Raw genomic sequence first — 15947 nt, forward strand, 5'->3', positions numbered from 1 at the left:
CTGACTGAAAGTGCCAAGGGATTCACAAAGCCCAAAGCAATCAGGGGCTGCTCTGCCACAATTCTCCCATTGCTCCCAAGCGAGCTATTATATGGGGGCCAGAGCTATGGGCTGGCAAGGCAAGGCAAGGAAGGAAGCACCTTGGATTAATTCCAACCTAGAGGCACAACATGAGATGACCCTTTCTCTAGGGAGAGAGACTCCACAGTGAAAACCAAATGACTAGGAGCTTAGAGGACACAGCCAACCCTGCCACCATGGCAAGTGCCCTTGGGAGAATGACTCCCACTTGCACAAGCTTGTTTTTGGTCTTATTCACAAACAGAAGAAATGCTGTTGTCTTATAGAGTTATACTGAAAACTAAGAAAAAAAAATAAAGGTCAGTGTACTCTGAATGTTTTTGTCTATGTCAGATTTTATAGAGAGTCTCTAGCACCTTCCAGGCAACTTTCCTGGAAGCATTATCACCCCAATTTCAGAGATGAATAAACTGAGTCTAGAGTAATTTTGACTCCAAAGTATGTTACATTTCAGTACCAGGTGACATTGCCTGGTAACAAAGTCACTGCTGGACATCTGGGCAATCAGATGGTCTAAATATGTTATTGTTGTTACCACTATTTCTCCAAGATAACACTTTCCTGCTAAAGTATAGCTTTCTTCCTAACTTCTTACTTAAATTATCGTAAAAGCTGAACTAAGCCCATGCAATAATACGCAATAGTGCACATTCAATCATTGTAACCACAGCCCCCTCTGCAGACACTGCTGAATGCTCCTTAGCTCTAGCTGACAATTTTTTCTTGCAGAGCCCATTTACAATGGCACAAGTATATACACTTTTGCAGCCACAGTAATTGAATAGTGCTGGTAAAAATGTGGTCCCAAAGGGACAGCACTACTTGGCATGGTCCTAAAGAGCCAAGGTGACCTTAAATTGACAAACTAGGTTAAGCTCTGTTTGGAAGAACTCTTTTACAATAATCATTTGTTTAAAAACTGAGTTTTCAAAAGAAAGGACATGGTGCAGAAACCCATGCACTCTTTCCCCCTGCAATTCTCCCTTCCCCCAACTCCCACTATCTAGCTTGTCCTTTGTCATTAGGACAAACAACAGAGCTTCATATCTGTTACAAGGAGGAAATGCACAGAAAACCTATCACAATCCAGTAGCTCAGATGACTTCAAGCTTCAAGGCTTCACCTTATCTATTCTAAAGACTACTTCCTATTTTTCTAAGAAATAAATAATGTGGAAGCTTCCCCTGTGGAGATTTCACAGCAAGAGAGCACCAGACTTTCATGTATAAGACTTGGGAGTCCCAAATTCAGTCCCGGCATCACCCTAAGGCAGAGCTGAGTAGTACTCTCGTGCATCCCTCTCCCTCTCCCTCTCCCTCTCCCTCTCCCTCTCTCTCCTCACATAAACAAATCTTAGAAAAAGTTTATAGCCCCTTCTATTGCCTGTATAAATAACTGCCCCCCAAACAAAAAGGGAGGTAGATCTGAGCACTGCCTTTACCTCCTTTCATCTGAACTGCAACAAAGAATATTTCCTTCCTATAAAAACTGAAGTGATAGTGTTTGGTTCTCTGTGGCCCTGGGCAGATCGGTTACACATTTGGCTTCACTGGCATGAAACATTTAGATTACTTGCTGTCCTTAGGAGCAGAAAAAGCACTGGATCTGGAGATAGAGAAACATGGTCCTTCTAAACACAAAATAAAAATCTGACTTCTATGCTCAGTTCCTCTGCAGCAGCACACTTGGAGGTGAGCATGTGGCCAGGAGGAGTCCTGTGTTTGCATGGTAGATTCTCTGTCAATGCTTTGGAACAACTGGCTTGAGCTCACTTAGTCTGAGGCTCCTCTTCCACTCTATGGGGATGGATGCTAACAGTCAGTATCGCCCTGTGGGAAAGTGAATGGGACAGAACAAGATGATTCAGGACAACCTGAGCTGGACTAGATGGAACTGGGCCCCACAGGGAGAAGTCACAGTGCCAATGTTATTACAGACATTAGAAAAATCACTGTTGGGGAGGCTATAGGCATGAGTGAATGTATTACACATTCAGAGAAAAACAAAACTGTTCACCCTTCTCACCTCCAGGAAATAATAAAGGCAAGCAGTGCAGTTTATCTGAGAAACATTGTAAGAGGACGACAATGCAAAATTCTGTGGGAGCAGAGAGGATATGAGGAATAGGGAGAGGAGATGGAAACAGGAACTGAGTAAACACCAGACCCACCTGAGTTGCAACTCCATCATTCCTCCACCTGCTAGCTATGTGATCTGGGTCAGGTTACCTTAACTCTGTGTCTCAGTTGCCCACCTTAAAAATGAGGCTCATGCAAGTATTTCCACAGTGTCCCTGACCTCCCAGAAAGTACTTCAGAAGTAAAAGACCCCATGAAGATATAGCAGTCACTAAGCACTTTACTTAGCATAAGGAAAACTCTCCCTACATGCTGTGCTATTGTTTTTTACTGTCTGCTAATTTAGTTTACTTAAAATAAAGATTTTATTTATTCTGTAAGAGAAACCAGAAAACTACTTTGGTCATATGTAGTACTGGACTTACATGTGGTGCTGGGGAAGGAATCTGCCCTTTTTACCCAGTGAGCTGCCTCTCTAGTTACTATTACTATGAGAAAGAACTAGAAGACTGCTCTGCTCTAACTTCTTTCCTGATCTTCACCTCAGCTCCACACTTCCTTGCAGTGTGACCTTGAGTCAGGTGGCCTCTCTGAGTCTCTGTCTGCTCATCTTTTCATGACGATGAAGGTTGTTTGTTGGCCTCAGGGATAGTTTGGGTATTAAGCAAGAACATCCAAAAAACTCGGCAAGGGGGTTCGGGCGGTGGTGCAGTGGGTTAAGTGCATGTGGTGCAAAGCGCAAGGACCGGCATAAGGATCCCAGTTTGAGCCCCCAGCTCCCCACCTGCAGGGGAGTCGCTTCACAGGCGGTGAAGCAGGTCTGCAGGTGTCTATCTTTCTCTCCCCCTCTCTGTCTTCCCCTCCTCTCTCCATTTCTCTCTGTCCTACCCAACAACAAACAACATCAACAATGGCAATAATAATAACCACAACGAGGCTACAACAACAAGGGCAACAAAAGGGGGAAAAATTGGCCTCCAGGAGCAGTGGATTCATGGTGCAGGCACTGAGCCCAACAATAACCTTGGAGGAAAAAAAAAAAAATTAAAAAAAAAATCGGCAGGATGCTAAGCCTAGAAAAATCACTCAATGGATGCATTACAGTATCTCTTAGCCTTACAATATCAGTCACAACAGTGTTTTTCAAAATTACACAGACTGGCTGCTTCCTTCTCCATTCTGGTTCAGCGTGGTTATATGAATCACTTGTAATACAGTCAGATTCTTGTGTCTTTATTTGTCTCAGTTTGTAGTTCTCGCCAATTTCTTAAAACTCAGATACAGTAAAGCCTACCCTGTGGTGTAGCTCAAGGATCCTGACATATGCAGTGTTATGTGCCTATCACTCCAGTTTCACACAAAACCATTTCTCTTTTTTGCACATTTTGAGGGCTTTTTCCCATACAAATGTTGGAAATACAATTATAAAACTTTTTTTTTTTTTGCTTCCGGGGTAGGCAAATTATTGGATACTACAGAGAAAAATTGAGAGAGGTGGGGAAGACAGAGAGCAGAAGAGAAACGCAGACACCTGCAGACCTGCTTCATCGCTTGCAAAGCAACCACCCCGCAGGTGGGGAGCCAGGGGCTTGAACTGGGATCTTTGCATGGGTTCTTGCACTTCATAATATGTATACTTAACCTGGTACGCTACCACCGAGCCCCTAAAACATTTTCTTTTCCATATCTGTAGCTTCTCTTTTCATTCTCCTCCCCTCAAACTGTGTTTTACAGAGAAAAAGTAAAGTCCAATTTGTCATTTCTTTCTCTTTTTTTTCTGTCATTTCTTTTTTGTGTTATGGATCATGCTTCTGGTGTGATAACTGAAAACCCTATGCCTCACCCAAGGTCACAAAAAAGGCTTTCTCTTAAGTATTCTCACTGAAGTATTATGGTTTTCACATTTTATTTATAAGTCTATGATTCATTTTGATTGTTTTCCTTTAAAGTATGAAGCTTAGATTGAAGTTCATTTGTCTGTGAACAGACATTCAAGTTCCAGTATCAGTTTTAAAAGGGCTATCCTTTCTCCACTGAGCTGCTTGTGCACTTTTGCAAAAATAAATATAACTACATAAAAATCGATTAAGTATATTTGTGTTTATTTCTAGACTATTCTTTTCTACAAATCTGTGTGTCTATTCTTTCAATAGAACTGTGCACTATCCTATTTACTGTAGCTGTATAGGAGTAATGAAATCAAGTACTGAGACCCCAAACTATGTTCTCCTGTTTTAGATCCTTTTCTTTGTCTTTTCACTAAGAGAATTAAAAGCAGCTTGTAAATATCTACAAAATTACCTACTTGAGGGAGTCAGGTGGTAGCGCAGCAGGTTAAGCGCATGTGGCACAAAGGATCCTGGTTCAAGCCCCTGGCTCCCCACCTGTAGGGGAGTCGCTTCACAAGCGGTGAAGCAGGTCTGCAGGTGCCTATCTTTCTTTCCCCCTCTGTCTTCCCCTCCTCTCTCCATTTCTCTCTGTCTTATCCAACAACAATGACATCAATAATAGCTACAACAATAAAACAAGGGCAACAAAAGGATAAATAAATAAATATTTTTTTAAAAATTACCTACTTGAGTTGTAAATGAGATTGCATTGACTCCAGATCAAGTGAGAGAGAACTGACATCTTAATATTGATAATATCCATGAACACCATTTATTGCTCTCCATTTAAGTCTTCTTTGTTTAGCACACTAATATTGCATGTATTTTGTTGTTTGCACCTACACATTTCTGATGCTCCTCAAATTACAGTTATTTTTGAATTTCAGTTGTTTAATATTATACACACACACACACACACACACATATATATATACACGCGCACACACACACATAATAGTATAGTATATTGGCTGTATCCTTCCATCTTGCTAAACTTACTGATTTATGTAGGTAATTAGTCTCTGGAAATAAAGAGTTCATTTGTTCTTTTCAGAACTGTAGTCATTTGTTTCTTTTTATTGATTTACTACAATGACTACATCTTCTAGCATGATACTAAATAGGAGTGATGAGAGAGACATTTTTGCTCTATTTCAATCATAAAGGAAAGCATTCGTTTTTCACCATTGTTTTCTAAATACCCTTCATCAGTTAAAGTAGTTCTCTCTTGCTGAGTGATCATAAATGAATTGAATTTTGTTAAGTGTATTTTTGATCAAATGATTTTTATTCTTTAGTTTGTTCATTACATTGATTTCCAGACATTAAATCTGCTTTGCATTCCTTGGATTAAACTTGCTTGGTCATAGCATACATCTTGTTTATAGAACGTTGCTTTTGGTTTGCTAGTATTTTGTTGAGAATTTTTGCATCTGTAGTTTTCTTGTCTTATAATGTGCTTCTGTAGTTTTCTTGTCTTATAATGTGCTTAGTCTTGGCACTACATAATGCTGGAGCTGTAAAATGATTTGGGAAATGCTCTTCATCTTCTGTTTTTAGGAAAGGAATACATAGTATTTCTTCCTTAAGTGTCTAGAAGAGTTCATTAGTGACAGCAACTGGGTCTGAGTTTACTTTTTGAATGGTTTTAACTACAAACCCAATCTCTTTGAGAAATATGTAGGACTTTAATTTTACCTATTTTTCTGAGTGTTAGAGGTTGTGTTTTTCCAAGATCCGAAGAGAAAACACAAGTAGAACCTGAACTGGAATTGGCATATTGCACCAAAGTAAAAGACTCTGGGGTGGGTGGGAGGGAGAATACAAGTCCAAAAAGGATGACAGAGGACCTAGTGGGGCTGTATTGTTATATGGAAAACTGGGAAATGTTATGCATGTACAAACTATTATATTTACTGTTGAATGTAAAACATTAATTCTCCAATAAAGAAAATTTTTAAAAAGTTGTGTTTTTCATAGAATTGGCCCATTCAACTAAGTTGTAGAATTTACAGGCAAAGAATTGCTTGTCACACATACCTATAAGCTAAAAATTTTAAAATATTTATTTCACAGAGGAGAGAGAGAGAAAAAGACAAACACCAAAGCATCATATTGGTATATGCAATGTTGGTAATCTAACTTAGGACCTTATGCTTACAAATCCAGCACTCTACCTGTTGTGTAACCTCCCAGGATGCTTTGTAACATACACGTGTGTGTGTGTGTGTGTGTGTGTGTGTGTGTGTGTGTGTGTGTGTTGAATCCAGGATCTCACAAAGATGAAGCATGCATTCTGCCTCTGAGCTACATCCCCATATTTACTTAACATTTTTTAATCATCAGGAATTAGATAATTATTAAAGCAGTTTTTGACATCCTCATCAGGACTTCCATAAATTAGTTGCAATCACAGATAATAATACTCTTAAAGATGCTCATTAGACAAGTCATCTTCATTAAAGTAAGGAGGAAGCTACCTTAAAGAGTCAAGCAGTGGCTTCTCTCCTGGCAGAGCCAGTGGGGGACATGAAGTCGCATGGGGTGGGCCAGGCTGAGCAAGCTGACAGTTCAGGGGCACTGTGCCACTGTGCTGCGTGTGAGCTAGGGCATGAAGCCTGCCTCTTCACAATCCTCAGTCTGGCATTTCCCCTTCTCTTTGGCCTTCATTTTCAGGAGAGCATAATGAGAGAGGTGGATGCTGGGACCTATGCCTACAGAGGTTTCCTTCCACCTGCCCTCTGTTTTCACTAGGCTGGTACCTGACATCCACAGCACACCTGAGACAAGCAAGTCTCCTAGAGATAGCTGGCACTCAGCTGCCCTTAGTACACAAGGCAGATATGTCTGAGGGAAAAGGGCTCACTGCTTCACTCACATTTCCAACTAACCCTTGCAGGGTATATTTCCTCAATATGAACACTCTTGCTGTGTGTTTTTGGGTTTGTATGCAAATGAAATGGTAGCAAAGATGGAAAGGTTGGGGTCACAAAGATCACAGACTCAGGGCTTGTCTCAGTCTCAATTATCCCTTTATTCAAGATATATTTCTGGGACCAGAGAGATATTAAATAAGCTCACCAGTAGGGCATGCACTTTTCCATGTGTGTGGCCCAGGTTTGAAATCTAGCATCATATGGGATTGCCATGGGGCCAGGGAGAAGTTCTGATGCTGTGGTGTCTTTATCTGGGTGAAAAAGCCACCCAGGAATGATGAAATTATGCATGTCCAAGGCTTTGGTTCCATAAATAATGAAAAGAAATACTGAGTTGTTGGAAAAGTCCTGACACATTTTTGCATAGAAAATCATAGACAAACACATCATGATTTTTCCAACAGGTCAAAATTTCCCGGGGAAGGTGGTTCAGCAGGTAGAATTTTGGTTTTGCATGCTTGAAGTCCTTATTTAATCTCTGCTTCTCACATAAAATGGAGAATTTGTGTTCTGTGCTTTTTATAAACAATGAAACTTAAAACTTAAAAGGGAATATTTCTTTTTTCCTTTCTTTTTTCGCCACCAGAGTATTGCAGTATTTTTCCCAGTCCTAGAACCTCTAGAGAGTGGCTCATTTTTCTTCATGCTTCTCTTGATACATCTCATTTGATACTACATCTGCTGATCTTAATCAAATCAATGCAACCAGTACCGCCCTGACAAGTTTCACTTCAGACTGTGTCCAGAGACCCCAGTTTGGGGATGTCAACTGTCCAGTTCCATTACTCTGATGAGACCTTTCCTAGCTCAAGACTACTTAATTCCATTTCAGAACATATATATATATGTGTGTGTGTGTGTGTGTGTGTGTATATATATATATATTCTGTTGTTCTGTTAGGAAGTGCAATATATATATATATATATATATCAGGGCCCATGATAAGGCACATATACACATGTATCCTTAACTAGTGGAAAAAATAAACCTTAATGTAAAAGTGTGCAACAGTCTACAGTGACTCAGAAAGTGCAGCAAGTAGAGAGACCTAAAAATGATACCATAAAGTGGTTAATCAAATAGTTACTACTTAGACCCATCTACTTCCTATTTTACTTCACTCAATCACTGTAAGTCTAACCTTGTCAGATAAAGTAAGGACTACAAAAGCAAGAGACTGGCACAGTTTAATAATGGCCCTTTTGGTCATTATTAGGTCACCACATCATCCAGAGCCCTAGGCAGGGAAGCCTGATTCCCACATAGATAAGATGGGCCTAGACCTCTAACAAACCCCTCTCTCCACTATCATGCGTCATCTCCATCAGGAACAACATAAGCCCTCTTATGGGCCATTCTAGGATGCTGCCTTCACTGTAGAGCAGCAATGGTAGGGACTGTCCCACTCTCTGAAGGAAGGCTGGGTTAACCTACTCTGCCACTCAAGGAAGACTGGTCCTGAAATGTGTGCAGCCTAGAATGCTCCTTCCTGTGACCATGGAATGTGAGTTCAGACTGTCAGGGTGCAGAGGTTACACAGGCTCCTGTGCTAAATGTGAATAGACATGGGCACTAGGTCAGACTGATGGGGGTTACAGTTAATGGTACTTAGATACTTTTCCCATATTTGGGAGCTACTCTCTGCCCTGATCCACCTTTCTAGCCCTATTCTTAACTCTGACACCATCTTCTGGAAAGTACTTTTTTCTTTTTTTTTTCTTCCTTTATTGGGGGATTAATGTTTTACAGTCAACAGTAAACACAATAGTTTCTACATGCATAACATTTCCCAGTTTTCCATATAACAACCCCCACTAGGTCCTCTGCCATCATGTTCCAGGACCTGAACCCTCCCCTCACCCACCCAGAGTCTTTTACTTTGGTACAATATCAGACAATACTTTTAGTCCACCTGCATTTTAGCTGTCAGGCTCAGGCAAAAATTAGTAAAGTCATAGATCCCCTGGAATATACCTAAAATAGACTTTTAGCTTCTTTTAACATGAAAACCTCAAATCTGCTATATTTTAACCCTTAGGTTCCTGACTGTTAAACAAATTGCTCTGCTTTATACCTTAATGCTTTTTAGACACCAAATTGAAGATACTACCATGACGCCAACTTGATTTCACTGGGCAGATGACACACCAATGTGTCCTGGAGCCCTCCCCACCTCCCCAGAGCCATACCCCACTAAGGGAAGGTAGAGACAGGTTGGGGGTATGGATCGACCTGTCAATGCCCATGCTCAGCAGAGAAGCAACTGCAGAAGCCAGACCTCCCACCTTCTGCAACCCATAGAGATCTTTGGTCCATACTCCCAGAGGGATAAAGAATAGGGAAGCTTCCAGTGGAGGGGATGGGATATGGCACTCTGATGGTGGGAACTGTATGAACTGTATCCCATTAATCCCACAATCTTATCGACCATTATTAAATCATCAATAATAATAAAAAAGTTGAAAAATAAGAAAACACTAAGCAGAACTTGGACTGGATTTAGTATATTGCAGCAAAGTAAAAGACTTTGAGGAGGGAGGGTTCAAGTCCTGGAACATGATGGCAGAGGAGGATCTAGAGGGGGTTGAATTGTTATGTGGAAAACTGAGAAATCTTACACATGTATAAACTACATTTTACTGTTGACTATAAACCATTAATCCCCCCAATAAATTTTAAAAAGAGAGAGAGAAAGGAAGAGAGGGAGAGAAAGGCTGTGGGTATGGATTGACCTGTCAATGTCCAGCAGAGAAGCATACAGAAGGCAGACCTCCCACCTTCTGTGCCCCAGAGAGCTTTGGTCTATACTTCCAAAGGGATAAAAAATAGGAACCTTCCAAGGGAGGGGATAGGATACAGAACTCTGGCTGTAGGAACTATATAGAATTGTACCTCTCTTATCCTACTATTTTTGTTAATCATTATTAAATCACTAAAAAAAAAAAAATACTAAGAAAAGGACTAGAAATTTCTAGCTCCCAGAGCTGTTCCAAGGGTTCAAAAGTGATACAGCAGATAACCTGCTATGTACTGGTGGGTAGGCAGTGCTCTTGCTAGAGCACTGTTCACTTACAGTGAGCAAAGGGCTTATGGGACATGAACATAATTAGTATATGGCTGACATCAAGAGCATATGACAGACATATGTAAGATAGTGGGTACAAGAGATTATTTAAGCCAGTGCCTTTTTGGCTCTTCTCCCATTCAGCCTTTTCTTGCTTGTCTGTCAACTGACGCTGCCCTACGGATATGCTGACTCCTACATGCCTTGTAGCTGTATGCTGGAAAACTAAGTTGAAAAGACACATGACTCCATATCACATGGCTAGCCAGTCTTTCCCTCTTTACTTATTTTGCTGCCACAGTTTTATGTACCCAAATAAACCCACGTTGTAATAAACCTGCCATTTGTTAAACCCCCAACAAAAGTGCCTTAAGAATTTTAACTTTAATTACTATATGCCCTCTTAGAGACAGGTCAACAGAACAGACCCTGGTAAAAGTCACTTGCAGAGGACTTAGCCCCACTTTGGCTAGCTCCACTAATGAGGCTGATATGCAATGTGGGTACCCAGCAAAGCCCAGCAATATGACAGGGTTCAAAGCATCAGTTTCTCCCCAGAATGAATGAGACATTGATTATGTACTAAACACTCCACAGTCTGCCCCACAGAAGCAAGCAGCAGAGTGAAAATGCCAGTAGTGGGACATTCATGGAAACAGCCCATTAGGAAAGCAGCAGCAAGATGGGCCTTTCCATTCTGTGATGGCATGAAGGCTGCTAAGCTGGGCAGGAATTGGGGCAACCACAGAGAGTTCTGAATCATGATGATTTCTAAAAGAGCTAAAAGTCCTTCATGTCCCCTCTCAATTCTCTCAACTTAGTGTCAAGTTAGCATCTAGGGAGATGGTAGAGCAAGGCATCTTGCCTTTGGAGGGTCTGAAGGGCAGCAGCCCTAATTTCTATGTGATCCCAGGCAGGTTACTGCACCTCTCTGACCCTTATATGGCACTGTGAATGCCCACCGTAGGGTTAGTGGCAGAACAAAACAAGTGAGTATCCAAAGTTGTTTAGCACAGTGCCAAATTCATAACAACGGGTTAATAAACAGCAACTGCTATCATTGTTATTTTTAAATGCTAGCTAATCACAGATGTCCTTACAGAAAGAAACAAGGCTCAATGGACCATTCTTCAATAGGTCTGAAGCTAAGGAGCAGGTGCAAAAGGATAAGAATGCTAAAGATAAAAGCTGAAGGGGGAGCTGGCTCCCACCAGGAGGGTAGGGGAGCCCCACATTCACCCCTTGGCTGTCACCAGGATAAATGGGCTATGCCTGATCTCCTCCCGAGAGCTGTTCTTCTTAGTAGGAGAGCCAGGCCCTCTTCTGAACTCAGGAGTTGCAGGAACTAAGTGATCAGCTGGGAGTGAGGCAGAAGGCAGCATTTTTTACCCCAGGAAAGCAACACAGCAGCAAGAAGCCCTATTTACAAATAAAGCCTGTTCTTGCTCCACCACCCACACAGCCAAGCCCCTTTATTTCATTTCAATATGCCTAATTGTAGTGAAAGTGCATTGGAAATAAACCAAATTAATCAGTCCTGGATGCCCAAGTGAGTGTAGGCAGGTGTTAGCATATCCCAGAGATCTTGGAAGGGAAAATAAAATAGTGGCAGGAATATAAAATGCTCTACTGCAGCAGGGACTTTAAGATGGAAAGGACTATACTAAAGGCAGGCATTTTTATGAGCAAATAAAGTCTCTGATTGCCTGCAATGAAGGGGCAATGAAAATGACTGGGAAAATTCTTTAGAATGTTTTTCTTCTGCCTTGTTTAAAAAATGGAAGTCACTTTACAGTGACTGATTTTGTGATTATGAAAGTAATACTCCATATAGACACTGCCTAAGGATGTCAAGAACAAAGTGAAAATCCAGTATAATCTTACCACCTTGAGAGAACCATGGCTGACATGTTTGTATATGTCAGTGTAGACATTTCTCTGCACACATTTTCACATACGTAAACTATACAAATGAGAGCTTATCTCTGCAGCCTGTGTTTTCTACTTGATAACAGCCTGTGGATGTCTTTCCATATTAATAGCTGATGACCTCAAGCATCATCTTTTCACACCAGCAGTACTGAGGGTCTGCCAGCCTCATCAGCATCATCCAGCACCTGGTCCCCACCTGGCATTCTGCATTTATCCACACCAGGCTTCCTCTGACCCTAGAACACTTACTTTTCACTTCAAGGACCTAGTATTTGTTCTTCCTTCAGCATTAAATTCTTATTTCTTCTTTAAATTTTCAACTGGAATACTTCTTCCAGGAAGTTTTCCTGGTGATATATGTGTAAGGTTGATCTCCTCAGTTACATACTGACTTGATTCTATGTGTTTCACCATCTTGCTGTTTATCAGAAATGTTACACAAGCAGTTGTGTCAATTGCCTCCTTGTTTTTCCACTAAAAAAAGTAAGTGCCAAGAGGTCAGAGACTGTGTCTGTATTGCTCAGCTCAGAGGCCACAGGGTCAGCACAGTGTCTTACATTTGCAACATATATATACATATATATGGTTATTTTTTACCAGAGCAGTGCTCATCTCTGGCTTATGGTGGTACTGAGGATTGAATCTGAGACCTCTGTTGTCTCAGGAATAAAAGCTTTTTTGTATAACCATTACACTGTCTCCCCAGCCCAATATACTTGTTAATTAAGTGGAAGGGAAAGAGAGGCAGCACGGATGCGCACTGAATGCATGGAATACACACTTCCTTCCTATTAGCACTAAGAGAGATCTACTGGCAGATTCCCAGCCTGAACATGAACAAAAAAAAAAAAAAAGGCCCAAACAAACAAGCAAAACAGAACAAACAAAAAACCCAGAAGCAAACAAATTGTCTCTAGGACTTTGTGAGAACTATGGTAGTTATTACTAGAAAGAATCAGGCCCAGAACTCCAGTGATAAGTGCAGTGTAGGACTATACCCTGTAATCTCATAACCTTATAACCCACTATTAATCACAAATTTAAAAAATATTAGAAAAACTATTAAGACTAAACACAATGTGATAAGCTGAAGTGGACTATATCCTAGCACACAAAATTACATTAGTGGAAAAACAGGTAAATTCTATAACTTGCTTAACAGTGTCACAGCAATGTCATTTTCTTAGCCTTAATAAGATAAACATAGTTAAACAAGGAGTAGATATTAGAAGATTAATGAAAGCTAAATGGGACCTTCCTTTGCAAGTTTCCAGTAAATCTAAAATTATCCCCAAACAACAAAGCCAGCATACAGAATACTCTGAGACAGTTTTTCTCTTAAAGTCCAACAGTATTTAATCTTTTGAGTAGTTAAGGAAACTGTGGTATATAAACACATAGAATACATTGCTCAGTTATAAGAAATGATGAAGTCTTCTCTTTTGCTAAAACTTGGAATGATACTGGGAGGAACTGTATTATGTGAACTAAGCCAGCCAGAAGGACGAGGATGGATATCTGGTAATACCACTCAGAGGCGGGACCTAAGACACAAAGCAAAGGACAGAATGGGCAGAGGAGTTAATAAGAGCTTAGAGATCCAGTACCCTATGGTGGAGGAAGAAGATGCTTGGGTAAAGGGTGAAGTGAGCTATCTTGGAGAGATGTGGATCTGTATCACTATGACAACAACAATCCTGTAAATCAGTATTTCCTCAATAAAGTAATACCTGCTAAAATCATAGCATGTGCCTAGACCCAGGGCACTGTGGGGCACCTACATGTAGCCAGTATCTTTACAGCATCTGTTATCCCGATTCACCAGTGTGTAAGTACAGTTCTATACATCATCCTGATTCCAGATGGGAACCTGGACTTCGCCTCTTATTACTTGTGTGGTTCTCTGGATCTCAGACATGGCATCTATAAATGGAGCTAACAAGAGAAAATGCTCTTACAGGGGTGCTGGGAGATTTCAGTGAGCTAATGACATAAAGCACTTGGGAAAGAGGAGTCTCTCAGGCAGCTGGGGCCACTCTGCCAAAGCACCACAGACTGGGTGGCTTGCAAACAACATTCATTTCTCACAGTCTGGAGACTGGAAGTCTGAGATAAAGGTGCCAGCATGGTTAGAACCTACTATTGGGCAGCAGACTGCAGACTTCCCACTGTGTCCTCATAAGGAGGAAGGAGGACCTAGCATGCTCTCTGGTCTCTTTCCTAAGAATCCCATCCAGAAGGCCCCACTCTCATGACCTACTCACCTCCAAATACCATCACACTGAAAGTTACCACTATAGCACACAAAGTTGTGAGAATTTAATCCATCAAATAAATATTGAATGAGTTAAACTGTATTAATATGGATGTTAGCTCCTCTCATCTTTTCAGTAATATTGAATCAAAATGATTTGGGGAAAGGAGGGAAATCTCAGATTGGTGGCCTCTCCAAAATAATAGTTAGATTTTAAAGCAAAAAGAGTAAGACTGGGATTGGAACTTAGTCCTCCAAATTCCACAGTTAGAGTTCACGAAACAGAGCCACACTCCCAAGAGAAGCTGACAGATGTCCCCTCTGTCTAGCCCTCCAGCCTGTCCATGACTCAGGGGCCCCTGACTCAACATGTCCTTATCTTCTCATCAGCATAGAGAATCAGGCTCCCCAACATCAGTGGGATATTCAAGTCCCTTTATTATAAGAATACGATTCCATTTCATGCCTCGTTCTGGGGCCTGGTGTGCAGATTCCCATCTATTCACTTAAAGTCGTCCATTCTCCTTTGGTCACACCCCCTTCTTGTCCAGCATCATTAGCCTCTTTTGATCCATAAGGTCATTTGCCCTGCATTTATTCTGAACATTCAGTGGTAAGGTTTAGCCAAAACACAAACTGTTGTTTATTCAGAAGATCTGTGTTGAGTCCAGTCTCTTTGTAGGAAGTCTCTGCTTCTCTCACTAATCAGCTGCCCCCAAAGATCTGAGCAAGTTCCTAGCTCCCTCCAGCTAGACAGTACAGTACAGTAGCTAAGACCAGGGGCTTTAGGACTAGGTGATAGCTCACCTGCCAGAGAGCACACATTACCATGCACTAAGACTGAATTTCAACCCAACTTTTCACAGGCAGTGGGGATGCTTTAGTAGTGGTAGAGCAGTGCTGTGTTCTCTTTCTCTATTTTTCTCTCCTCTCTCTAGCCTCCTCTATCTTTTGCTGTCACCCTTTATTAAAATTAAAAGAGGGAGGGGAAAAAGGTCACCTGGATGGTTGAGTTATGCAGGTACTAAACTCCAGCAATAAGCTTGGTGTTAAAAACAAAAAACAAAATAGGGGCATTGTAATTAAGATAGGCTGGACTCAAATCCTGCTCTGTAACCCATCAGCTCTGTGACCTTTGACCAGTCTGTTTAACCTCCATTTTATTTAGGACAATCTTACCTCAGTTTCCCCAACTAGAAAATGTGAGTAACAACCAGCTTGCCTATGGGTGATAGTAGGGAATGAATGAGTCACTATGTGTGAAGTACATTAACAATGTGAGGCACATAGCCCTGATCAAAAGTCTGAGCTAATCATATTATTGCAGTAATTGCTGGTTGCTCTGGACTGAATGCCAGCCCTGATGCTGCCCAACGCAACCCCAGCCCAGCTCTCAGTTTTCTCTCCTCATCCCTCTCCGTGCACCATAATAAATTCTGAAGTCAGGGCCATAACCAGTGTTTGCAAAGTGGTGGCTGCGAAGAGCCCTACTAGCCCACTGCCTGGCACCATGTGGGAGGCTGCCCATCTCTGAGGCTCAGGAGGTAGAGTCAGGGCATGGGAAGTGGGGGCATAGCTGCTGCCTCTCAGGCTGAGCTGTAAATCAGAGGCAGACACATAAAGAGGGCTCCCCAACTGAGATTGGTTTTCAAGGCACTTGCTGTGTGAATGGCTGGAAAATGGACTCAATATAGCTGCAAAGAGTTGTGCCA

The 15947-nt window shown here is 41.4% G+C and overlaps 1 protein-coding gene across 1 annotated transcript in view; it reads right to left on the reverse strand.

Moving 5' to 3' along the window:
• Positions 1-15947, reverse strand: part of WHRN (whirlin) — a 138353-nt gene that overhangs the window by 76365 nt on the left and 46041 nt on the right. The window lies entirely within an intron of this gene.

This window comes from Erinaceus europaeus, chromosome 10 (assembly GCF_950295315.1).
Source record: "Erinaceus europaeus chromosome 10, mEriEur2.1, whole genome shotgun sequence".
Taxonomy (NCBI): domain Eukaryota; kingdom Metazoa; phylum Chordata; class Mammalia; order Eulipotyphla; family Erinaceidae; genus Erinaceus; species Erinaceus europaeus.